Source organism: Antechinus flavipes, chromosome 4, assembly GCF_016432865.1.
Source record: "Antechinus flavipes isolate AdamAnt ecotype Samford, QLD, Australia chromosome 4, AdamAnt_v2, whole genome shotgun sequence".
Lineage (NCBI taxonomy): Eukaryota > Metazoa > Chordata > Mammalia > Dasyuromorphia > Dasyuridae > Antechinus > Antechinus flavipes.
The window spans coordinates 145,244,052-145,256,712 of NC_067401.1; the positions used below are offsets into that span (position 1 = coordinate 145,244,052).

At 34.9% G+C, this 12,661-nt stretch overlaps 1 protein-coding gene across 1 annotated transcript in view; it reads left to right on the plus strand.

Annotated features, from left to right (window-relative positions):
* Positions 1-12,661, plus strand: part of TANC2 (tetratricopeptide repeat, ankyrin repeat and coiled-coil containing 2) — a 522,665-nt gene that overhangs the window by 322,537 nt on the left and 187,467 nt on the right. The gene's annotated exons all lie outside the window — the stretch shown is intronic.

Sequence of the window (12,661 nt, forward strand, 5' to 3'; positions counted from 1 at the left end):
AAATACATACTGGCATATGAAACACAGTCTAATATCACAGAGAGATCAAGAAGTAGTAAAACTGGAAGAAAAAAAAGCCATCAGGTCCTAGCAATTGTAAAAATATTGGTAATGATAAAGAGAGCAATTTTGGTCAGTTAGTGAGTTTGAGTCCAAACTGAAGTAGAGACAAGAAATGTGGACTGTTTGTTTTCCTGCAAGGAGTTTGATTGTGAAAAAGAAGAGATAGAGGATAATATCTTGAAAGGATGGTAGAATTAAGTGAAAGATTTTTAAGAATAGGGATGGAGATGGGGCTGGTGAAGCAGGACCTGAGCAAGTTTGTAACCAACAAATGAGAAACCAGTAGATAGAGGTTGAAGTTGCAACAATTGGGGAAAAGAAGGGGAAGTGAAGGCATGGGAACGAAAAGGAAGGAATAAGCATTTATTAAGCAACTCCTGTGTGCTAGGCACTGTGTTAGGTATTGTATAAATATCTTATTTGGTTTTCACAACAATCCTGCAATGTAGGTGAGATTATTATCCCTATTTTACAGTTGAGAAAACTAAAGCAGATAGAGATTAAATGATTTGCCCAGGGTCATACAGCTAGCAAATGTCTGAGGATGGATTTGAACTTAGATCTTTCTGAATCTAAGCACACTGCTCTCACCTCCCCCTTTGTTTCCTTAAGGGAAAAAAAGGTGCAAGTAAAGATTTTGGCTTCAACAAGAACAACCTCAATAAGAGAAAAGAAAGGAATGATAAAGGAGCTTGTGGTATAAACTAAGAAATGATAGAAAATATTAGGCTTTCTAGATAAAGTAAAAGGCAGTACACCCTGAAGAAATGAAGGAGAAGTGGTAGAGCAGGATGAGAAAAGCTGTTATAGAAACTGTAATAGTCAACTAAGGAAGAATAAAAGTATTGCCATGAAGCAATGAAGGTTCAAATGAAACTAGAAAACACATTTGTGATGGACTTCAGTTTTGTGATTTCTTCCAACATCATTCAGCAGCACTCAAGCAGAAAAGGCAGGTGGAAGTAACTGAGATTTAGGGCTTGGCCATGCATGAACAAATGTATATGAATTAAAAGGCCAAGAGCAGATTCCAGAATTTATTTGACTTGTTTAACTATAGGAGCAATATTTCAAAGGAAGGAAAGGAGAACAGGTATTATAATCTGGAAGAAAAATGAAAGATGGACAGACTAAACAGCATAGTGAATACAAAAAGTAGTTTTTGGAGAGAACGATGGAAAGATAAAATTTGACTTCACTATTGATCAGAGAAATGCAAATTAAGACAACTCTGAAGAACCACTACACACATCTCTGGCTGAGATGACAGGAAAAGATGACAAATGCTGAAGGGGATGTGGGAAAAAATGGGACACTAATATATTATTGGTGGAATTGTCAGATTCAGCCATTATAGAAAGCAATTTGGAATTATACCCAAAGGCCTATCAAACTTGAAACCCTTTGATCCAGCAGTGTTTCTACTGGACTTGTATACATCCCAAAGAGATCATAAAGGAGGCAAAATGACTCACATGTGCAAAAATGTTTATGACAGTTCTTTTTGTAATGGCAAGAAACTACAAACTGAGTGGATGCCCATCAATTGGAGAATAGCTGAATAAGTTATGGTATATGAATGTTATAGAATATTATTGTTCTGTAAGAAATGATCGGCAGGATGATTTCAGAGAGTCCTGGAGAGAATTACATGATGCTAAGTGAAATGAGCAGAACCAGAAGATCATTAAACACAGCAACAACTAGATTTTACAATGATCAATTCTGTTGGATGTGGCTCTCTTCAACAATGAGATGATTCAGGCCTGTTCCAGTGATCTTGTGATAAAGAGAGCCATCTGTATCCAGAGAGAGGACTGTGGGAGCCGAGTGTGGATCACAACATATTTTCACTCTTTTTATTGTTGTTTGCTTGCATTTTGTTTTCTTTCTCATTTTTTCCCTTTTTGATCTGATTTTTACTGTGCAGCATGATACTTGTGGAAATGTGTATAGAAGAATTGCACATGTTTAACATATATTGGATTACTTGCCATCTAAGGGAGGGAAGAGGGGGGAAGGAAGACAAAAAATTTAGAACACAAGATTTTGTAAGAGTAAATGTCAAATTATCCATTTATATATTTTGAAAATAAAAAGCCTTAATTAGCAAAAAAAAAAAAAAGATAAGATTTGACTGAAGTGGAATAAAGATGGAGATCAGAGAAATGGAAGAAGTTGATAGATTGAGAGATCAGAGTATTTGAGAAGATGTCATAATGTTCATTGAAGGGTCTGGGTTTTTTTTTTTCACTTGATTAATATGGAAATAAGTTCTTCATAACTTCACATGTATAACCTATATCAAATTGCTTGCTATTTCAGGGAGGGGATTGTGGAGAAAGGGAGAGAGGATTTTGGGGGGGGAAATAAAGATCTTAAAATGTTTTTCTAAATTAAATTAAAATATAAATTTTAAAAAGAAAAAAGAAAACAAAGAAAAACAATAGATATCTGCTAGAGAAAAAGGTTTAAGATAAAAGAAAGTCTGTTAATGATGGAACTGAGATTCCAGAGGGTGAAATGAAAATACATCATAAAACAGAGTAGGAATTTAAGAAGAATAGTGATTAAATATCTGAAGATGAGGGAAAGGGAAGTTGTAGTAGAAGAAAGGAGTTTTCACTTGCGTAACCTGCAGCTCTGAATCATAAGAATTAGAGAAGGAAGGAGAAGAAAAGGAGGAGAAGGAGGAGGAAAAGGAGGAGAGTTTTCTAGTAAGAATGAGGAAACATAATTTGAGGCCCACATTCACAAGGATTGTGTGCTGATGAAAAATAACATCAATGAGTCTCTTCTGAAACACCAGAGAAAAGGAGAGATGGGAGCATCATGTTAGGGGTAGTAAATGAATTCATATTTAGCCCCAGCTTCTTTATTTTTTTAAATATTTTATTTTATTTTATTTAATAATAACTTTATATTGACAGAATCCATGCCAGGGTAATTTTTTTTTTACAACATTATCTCTTGCACTTGTTTCTGTTCCGAATTTTCCCCTTCCTCCCTCCACCCCCTCCCCTAGATGGCAAGCAGTCCTATATATGTTGGATATGTTGCAGTATATCCTAGATACAATATATGTTTGCAGAACCGAACAGTTCTCTTGTTGCACAGGGAGAATTGGATTCAGAAGGTAAAAATAACCCAGGAAGAAAAACAAAAATGCAAATAGTTCACATTTGTTTCCCAGTGTTCTTTCTTTGGGTGTAGCTGCTTCTGTCCATCATTTATCAATTGAAACTCAGTTATAGCCCCAGCTTCTTTACCTTCTAAACTAGCATGAGATGCGTGATCCACAGTGACATTATTTCCTGTGCTTGACCTGGTGTTTTATCTGATGTGTGAAATGCTGCTCATATATGGCATTCTGGCAGCAAGAAGCCTGAGGCCCTGGTACTAGTTTGAGACTTGGAAGTGAGAGGTGTAGTTTCTGAGACTGTGGTCCTTTGTTTTGTTGCAGTAAGAAGTCTGATTTCAATGGTCAATGATTATAGAGGACTCAAGTATTATTGATTCTTTTTCATTCTTCCCAAGAAGGAACAGCCACTCTACCTGGCCTGAATCATGATAATGGATAGCTATAGCTTATTTATTAGTAGTTGATTTTCTCATCTATACTCAATGGCTAAAGCTCTGATCTTAGGAAAGAAACTCATTCTAAGAGGTCTGGCATTTGGTGGTGATTATGGAAGGCCCTCATTACTGATTATCTCATCTTCCTTGGCGAGCAATAGCAGTTCTGCCTAGACCCAACTTAATGGTAATAGAGAGCCGTAGCTTATTTATTTGTTCAATTTCCCTGATGGCCAAGATGACAAAAGTTTCCATCAGTGATCGTGCAAAACTGAGATGTTGGTTTTCTCGCCTTTCCTGGTAAGCAGTGTCAGTTCTATAACAGCCTTGGTTTAATGGTATTCCTATTCTTTGTCTATTGTAGTTGGACTAGATCTGTGATATTATTAATATTGGGAGTCTCCAAAAGAAAAATTCACTATGGCTATATATTGTTGACTTAAGTGTTAGGATTCTTACAAGGTACTAAGTCACTGGAATTGATAGAGACAATAATTATCTAATTTAGCATGGTGCTTAACAGTTCTCTAGTTCAGTGATGTACTTAGTACTTACTAGAGTTCCACAAGATTCACACCTTTGATAAGAGACCATATAAGCTTGGACAAGCCCACTAAAGTAGAAGCCCACTAAAAGCTCTCGGAGCTTCAGCCAGGATTCAGTTGAGGAAATTCACAAGCCAGAGAAGGCAGCTTAAGCTCTCGAAACCAAGACTACATGAGGCCTCAAGAAAAACTAGCTGAGCCCCAAGTGAAGGAGGCAAGACTTTGAAAGAGACAATAAAGGATTTTGACTTTAATACCTGGCTTCATTTGGGGTGATTACTCTGAACTGAAATAAAGGCTGCTTCCAGAACCCCCCAAGAAACCTGCTTCCAGAGAACAATATATTTTAGGGAAGAACATTACACTTAAGAATTTTCACTTAATTTCAAGGAACTATAAACTATACATAATTTCCAGCTATTCGATTAATGAAAATGTTCTATTTATATTCATTTTAATAATTTTTAGGACTTCTGAATCAGTATATTGAAGATATAGATTGCTCTTTTCCCAATCTGGTGATCTTATTTTTTTCATTGCATTAATTATTCTATTGGTTTGAGACTAGAACAACACATTATGCGAAATAAGCCATGAATGCTTATATAAGTTTAATGTTTATATATGTTTATATAAGTTTCTGAAGAACATAATTCACGTCAGTTCCAATTGTCCCATCTTTTCTCCAGGTCTGTTTTTCATATTTTCTTGTCATAAATACTATTTTTTTTCCATTTAAAAACAACAGCAGCAACACTGTTTTCCAGCCACTATTTTTCTTCAGAATGTTTTTCCTCATAACCTTGTGACTTATTAGCAGTAGGTTTGATAATCATTTTTTTAAAGAACAGCCACACACAAAGTCAAAGCTTTCTTTATATTAACATAATATGGAATTTTCTCCCAAGATGATTGATCCTGAGATTAAAAAATAAAAGTCCTTATGAAGAAGGTGACTCATTTTCTCTGCTTACTTACTGTGTTGGAGATTAAGATATTCTTTCTTCCAAAGCCATAAGATGGCATTTAGATTTAGCTTTATGTTAAGCTTTGCTCATTACCTAACTTCTCATATAGAGGTCATTTTAGAGATAGGGCTTACAAATTTCAGTGATTTTCTGTAACTCTGGAAATATTCTTCAAAGCTTTTATTATAGCTTATACCTTAGTCTCTTCCCAAGCGTTTCCTATTCCTACTATGGAGATAATAACCATTTTTTCACATAGAGGTATCTTGGTAACACCTTCTTGTAATGTTCTTTTCTCTAAAGTATATTGTTCTCTGGGAGCAGGTTTTTTGGGGGGGCATCTGGAGGCAGCCTTAGTTTCAGTTCAGTGTAATAATCACCTCAAATGCAGCCAGAAGTTAAAGTCCAGATCCTTTATTGTCTCCTTCAAAATAGCCTAGTTAGCTTTCTTAAAGGTCTATCTCTCACCTTGGTTCCGAGAGCTCTTGCTAGTCCTTTGTCTCTTCCAGCTTCTGCCTCCAGCTCCTTGTGAATCCAAAGCCTCCAGCCAGCACAAAGGTGGAAAGTGGAATGAATCTGACTCTGCCTCTGAGAGGATGGGCTTGTGGGCTTCTGTGGGTTTGTGCGAGCTCTCCTTATATATGCTCTCTTAAAGGTATAAACTCTAATAAGTACTAAGTACATAAGCATTGTCTCTATCAGTTCTAGTGATTTAGCACCTTGTTTCAAGTTCTGGCTCATAACATCTTCTCTCTCTTGTTCAGTGCTCCAAGAAACAACTAAAAAGGGTGAAATAAAATAGAGAAGTTATGTCAAAAATTTGAAGTAACAACTGTAGATTTCTTTGGTGGAATAATAATAAGCCAGAGGGCTAGGGCAACAATGAAATTTGCTTGATACTAAGGAGAGACCCATCTTTTAATTTTTATCTTCCAGTTGTTTTTGGAATGGCCAATCAACAGATTAATAACTGTCCTTAAAACATGTATCTCTCATAAACTCTGGGTGTCCTATCTTACTTCATGTTCATATACATGAGTCACTTCCCCAGAATAAGGCTACAATTTTCCCTTCAGGGGTCTTGGGATACTCTTGAGGAATTGAGAGATGATCCTCTAATGCTTTTGGCGTGAGCTCTTATTCTGTGCCCTAACCAATGTTAGCCACCATTGATAAGTGCCCCCGTTTTTATTTAATTAATTTCAATTAGCTTTTGCAAACAGGTATTCACTTCAGTGTAATAGCCAAAAAGCAGTTACAAAACTTTACTTCCCTTTCCCAACTATGGAGGAACATGGCAATGAAGAAAAGCACACACTTCTCATCTATTATTCTTTGGGGAAATGGGTTTACCCTTAAAATATTTGCTACAAGGCATGGGTCCCACGAAATCCATTTCTGAATTTGGAATGGCCAGTGAACCAAATCTTTTCCTTGCTCTAGAGCCCAACATCTTGAATGCAGGAGTCAATACATTATGGGACTGAGTTGTTACTCACATAACACAGTACATATAATCTTTCCGAGCTAATAAAAAATTGCTCTCCAGAAAAAACTTTCACCAGAGTAATAACACCCACATTTTAACCCTTTTTTTTTCCTGCAAAGAGCTTATGATCAATTTCTTTTTTACATACCTTTCCTGCTTTACTGATGATAGTTTCTTTATGTGCTTTCCTTATCTATAACTGTTTCTGAAACTTTTTTCTAAGCACTTTTCTCCTTTCTCATTAATAATTTATAATTTCTCATTTGGTACTCTTATAAATTCTTATGGTTCAATTGTTTATTTACATAGATGATTCCTAGAGCTGTGTATTCAGCCCTAGTCCCACTCCTGACCATTAGTCACATATCCAACAGCTTATTGGACATTTCTAACTAGATGTTCTCTAAGAATCTCAAAGTAATCATGTCCAATACATAACTCATTCTCTTTTCCCCCCAAAAAAACCAAACCTCTATCGAACTTTCCTATTATTATCAAGGGCATCACCATCCTTTCAAATCATCTAGGTTCACAGCCTTGCTATTATTCTCCCTCCATCCCCTGCCCCCCCCCCTTTCTTTCTCTCTCTCTCTCTCTCTCATATTGACCTAACACATCTAGTGAAATTGCTGAATCTTGTACAATTATCCTTCCCCATTTCAACCTTCTCCATTGCAGTTTTTAATCCATCATGAGTCAGCATAAGAAATTAAATAAGAATTTTTTAAAAGTTTTGAGAAAGCAGCAATTGGACATGCAAAGATAAGCTGATGACACAGACCTGTGACCAAATACTTAACCCAAATTTTCCAGTAAAGTATTTATAAACATCTCATAAAAGAAAGAGAAAAAAAATTCATGTTTCTTCTGTGGTACAATGGGAAGGCCAAAAAATTTTGCATGGATTTTCCAGAGCATGAGGGTGCTATGCCTCTAATCTTCACAAGGTAGAAGAGATAACTAGTATTTTTTCTTCGGCTTTAGGTCCACATCAATTTTTTCCCTGGACTATTATAATAACCTTTTGTTTGTTTGTTTGTTTAAATGGCCCATAGACTTCTTTTTTTTTTAATTAAATTTTATTTTCAAAAAAATATAGGCTTTCTTCCTTTCCCACTTACCTATTCCTCTCCATCTTGAAATTGCAAAAAAAAAAAAATAACAATAATGAAAAACCAACCATAACCTCTATTATACACATATATAGTCATACAAAATTACTAATTGGCTATGTCTAAAAAAATTATGTCTCAATCTACTCCCTTAGTTCTTTACCTCTGTTAGTTGATGGAAAACATGTTTTATCATGAGTCATCAGGAATTGTCATTGAACATTGTATAGATCAGAGTTTCTAAGTTTTAATCAGCCAAGATCACCCTCCCATTCATCCACTGAGAATACAAGTAAAATAAAATCCATTATACACAGTCAATCAAAATGAATTTCCCTTTTGACCCTGTCATATAAAATATTTGTCTCATTCTGCATTCTGAATCTTTTATCTATCATGAGATGGGCAGCATGTTTCATTAGTCATTTGGAATCCTGGTTGGTTGTTATGCTAATGAGTGTTAATTACAATAATATTATATCAAATTTATATACCATAGCTTATTTATTCATTCTCTGATTTATGGGCACCTCCTCAGATTCCCATTCTTTGCCACCTTAAAAAGAGTTAATTTTATATTTTTGTGTATCCTAAGAACTTGTTTTGCAGAATTAGTTCCTCCCTTCATCTATTCTCTCCTTATTTCCCCCTTTCCCTTCTTTCCTTTCCCTCCCATTTTTCTATTGAATGAAGAGTATTTCTCTATCCAACTCTCTGTGTATTCCTTATTTGATTAGTTCCAATGAGAGCAAAGTTCAGATGTCAACCATTGTTCTCCCTCCCCATGACCTCTTCCTTATTTGTATAGATTATCTACTTATATAACATTTTTATATAAGGTAATTTTCTCTGTCCTGATGGGGACAGAGGTTGCAAGGGACATCTCCCCATAATTGAGCGTAAGCAGTTTATCTTTTTTTAATCTATTATCATTGTTTATTCATATTTAGCCTCTTATGGTTCTCTTCACTCCTGTGTTTACTTCAAAGTTTCTCCATTGTTCTAGACTTTTTCATCAGGAGTGCTTGAAAGTCCTCAATTTCATTACAGATCCATTTTCCTACTGAAATATTTTGCTCAGTTTTTCCGGGTAAGTTTTTCTTGGCTGTGAGAACATATATTTTGCCTTCTGGAAAATCACATTCCAAATTCTCCATTCCTTTATAATAGTGGAAGCTAAATTGTGTCTGATCCTGACTATGGCTCTTTAGTACTTGAATTTTTTTTTTTTTTTCTGTCTGCTTGGGACTTTTTTTCCTGTGATCTGAAAGCTCTAGATTTTGGTTGTGATATTCCTGGGAGTTTTCATTTCGGGGTTCTTTTCAGGAAGTAATTGGTAGATTCTTGCTTTTTCTGTTCTGCCCTCTGGTTCTAAGAGATCTAGGCAGTTTTCTTTTAACTTTTCTTGAAATAGGATATCTAGGCTCTTTTTCGGGTCATGACATTCAAATAGTTCAATGATTCTTTCATTTTTTTTCTCTGTAAGCTCTTTTCTAGGTTATTTGTTTTCTGGAAGATACTCTTATATTTTTTAGATCTCTTATATTTTCTAATATTTTTTCAACCTTTTAACTTTGTTTAATCTTTGATTCCTTATGGAGTTATTGGATCCTATCTGGTTTATTCTAAATATCAAGGAGTTTTGTTGCTTTGGATAAGGTTTTGTTTCTCTTGAGCCAAGCAGCTAGTTCTCTTTTCATTGTTTTCTTTGATAACTCTCTTTTCCAATTTTTCCTCAGTCTCATTCCTAATTTATAAAAATTTTTAACTCTTTTTAAAAATTGTATTATCTTTTCTATAAATTTCAGTTGAATTTGTGCCCAAACTGTATTTTTATTTGAGGCAATGCTTGTAAATATTTTGAATTCATTCTCTTAGGCCTTTTTATTTTGAACATCCCTGCCATCATAATGGATTTTGGGGGGAGTGGTGGGGTTACCATTCTTCTAGCCTACTTCCTGATTTATACTTCATATTAGGACTGTGCTCTATATGTGCTCTGGCAGACAACCCAGGCTAGCTGACATAGTATGGCACCCTGAGAGAGAGGTAAGAGGTGGAATGTACCAATAAAACCAAACTTTCCACTACCATTTTGAACACTACCTCTCTTTACACTACAATGGAGACAGCCTAGAAGTCTGAGCCCAAGAGACAAATAAAGCATCACCTTGCCAGACTACTGATCCTGCTTTCACCTCCTCTCCTACAGCTATCAACTAGGGAACCAACCATTGTGGAGGTACAACCTGTCTTCACTTCTGCAAGTTCTTTAGCCTATAGCTCCTTGGCAGCCATACCTATTGAAGACCTGAAAGAGAAAATTCTTATCATCAAAGTGATGATTTAACCCCATAAATGGATATAATTTTATCAGTAAAAATGACATTAAAGATGTTTCTATCTGCTTATCATTATAGTCTAAGGATCATAAGACCTTTCCATCTGATTTGTAACTTAAATTTCTTATATATGTTACTTCCTCCTATTAAAATGAAAGCTTCCTGAAAACAGAGACTATCTTGCTTTTCTAGTTGTACATCCAGCTTTTAGCACAGATCACTACACAAAGTATGCACATAATAAATGTTTTTTGTTATTTTATTTGTTCATGTGTCTAGTCATATTTGATCTAGGTATATTTGTTCTTTCTTCCATCAGAATATAGACTCCTTGAGAATAAGGTCTGATTTTATTATTATTTTTTGGACCCTAGAACAGAATAAGCACTTAAAATGTTTATCAATTTCTTGATTAATTTGTTTATGTCTTTCCCTTTCATAACTTGGTTGTTCACTTTTCAGATTACTAGCATCTGTATAGCACCTTACAGTGCTATCACTAGTTGGGATAGTCAAATCATGAGTGAATAACCTATTTTTCTCCATATCCTTTTATAATTTGGAAGAAAAAGACCTACCAACAGACACTATTAGTGTTTGCCCTTTGTTCAGAAAAAAAGAAGAAATAAAGAGACTTTATCACCAAATGCATTCCTGAAAATTTATGTAAATTGAATTTTGGTAAATCAAACTCTATTTCATTATTGATATTAATAATAGAAATGTTTTAATTTCATTTCAGATGCTTATCTGTTAGGCACATGTTCCTATTACAGTGCTTAGTTAATCTGCTTCTAGTATCTGTCATATTTTTCTAAAGACATGCTTTAGACGTGCGCTAAAGGAATAACCTTGAGCAGAGCCACAAGAAGATTATACATAGTAACAGCAGCATTGTACGATGAACAACTATGAATGACTTGTCTTGGATCATTCTATTGCTTAGCACAGTTATTTCCAAAGGATTCCTGATGAAAAATACTATTTACATACAGAAAAAGAACGATACAAAGTCAGAATGCAGATTGAAGCATATCATTTGTGTGTGTGTGTGTGTGTGTGTGTGTGTGTGTGTGTGTGTGTGTGTGTAAAGAGGTGTTTTGGGTTTCTCTGTTCTTTCACAACTTGACTAATATAAAAATGCATTTTACATGACTGTACATGTATAACCTATATCAAATTACTTACCATCTTGGGGGTGGGGGGATGTAAGAGAGGAAGACAGAAAATTCAAAACTCAGAATTTTAAAAAACTAAATGTTAAAATTTATCTTTATAGGTAATTGTAAAATATAAAATACTTTTAAAAACTAAAGAAAACTGCTACAAAAAAATAACTTCAGATCACATTCACCTTTTTGGTTATTAAATCCTTTTGTTGCTTCCTCCGCCTTTTAAAAGCATGAACATATCGAGAAAATCAAGTATTTCTTAGCTGTTGTACCTTAATAGAGAATGATTTACAATAGATTTTTGGATAGTTGAAGTGCCACGTTGCTATTATGTCTTACCTCTGGGACAGCTTCATCATATCTTTCTAGAGCTCATCAGTCAAATTCTTTACTCTAAGTCTAGAATATACTCTTCCCACTATATCCTTATTGTTTATCTCTCTATTTGTCCTCACCTAAATATTTCAAGGGATTTCATGTTGGAGAAGGATTAGACATGTTCTGTTTGGCCCCAGAAGGCCAAATCATTTAGCCTTTATATCAGGAAAACCTGCTTAACAACTTGAGTTTTCCAAAATTAGAATGATCACAGAAAGAAATGGATTTGTATAATCAGAAGTCTTTAAAGGATTCTGGACAATCATTGTCAGGGATATGAGTGTGTGTCTATATGTCTATATATGTGTGTGTTTATATGTGTGCATATACACATATCTTTGTTATTTAGCTTATTATTTATATGTAAGTTTTTTTTTAATCTTCCTACATTTTCAATTTTAAAACTTCTTGATCAGATTTAGAATGTTCTATATAGAGCAGTTAAGTGGCCAAGTGGACAGAATTCCTGGCCTGGAGACAAGACAATTTGTGTTCAAATAGAGCCTTATACTAGCTGTGCGACCTTAGCCAAGTCACTTAACCCATTTGCCTCAGATTCCTCATTTGTAAAATGAGCTGGAGAAGGAAATGGCAAACCACTTCAGTAACTCTTGCCAAGAAAACCCCAAATGGGATCACAAAGAGTTGGACGTGATTAAAATAACTAAACAACAAGACATACACACACACATACATCATCTACACCATTACTGCCCTGCTTCTTATCACCAATCTGACAAAGATTAGCTATGTGTCCTTGGAAAATTAACTTTATTTCTCTAAGCCTCGGTTTCCTATGCTTGAAAATAAAAGATTTGGACTAAATGACTTCTAAGATTCCTTTATAATTGTTAGATTCTGTAATTTTTAAATTGCTGCTTTAGGTTTATGAAGAAATACATTTCATGGATGAAGTGTTTGGTAGATGAATGAAAGTATGAGATCCAACTGGGAAGTTCTTCTTACAAGACTGTGATCTGGCATAGACGGAATATTTATTATGTCAGGCACTGTCC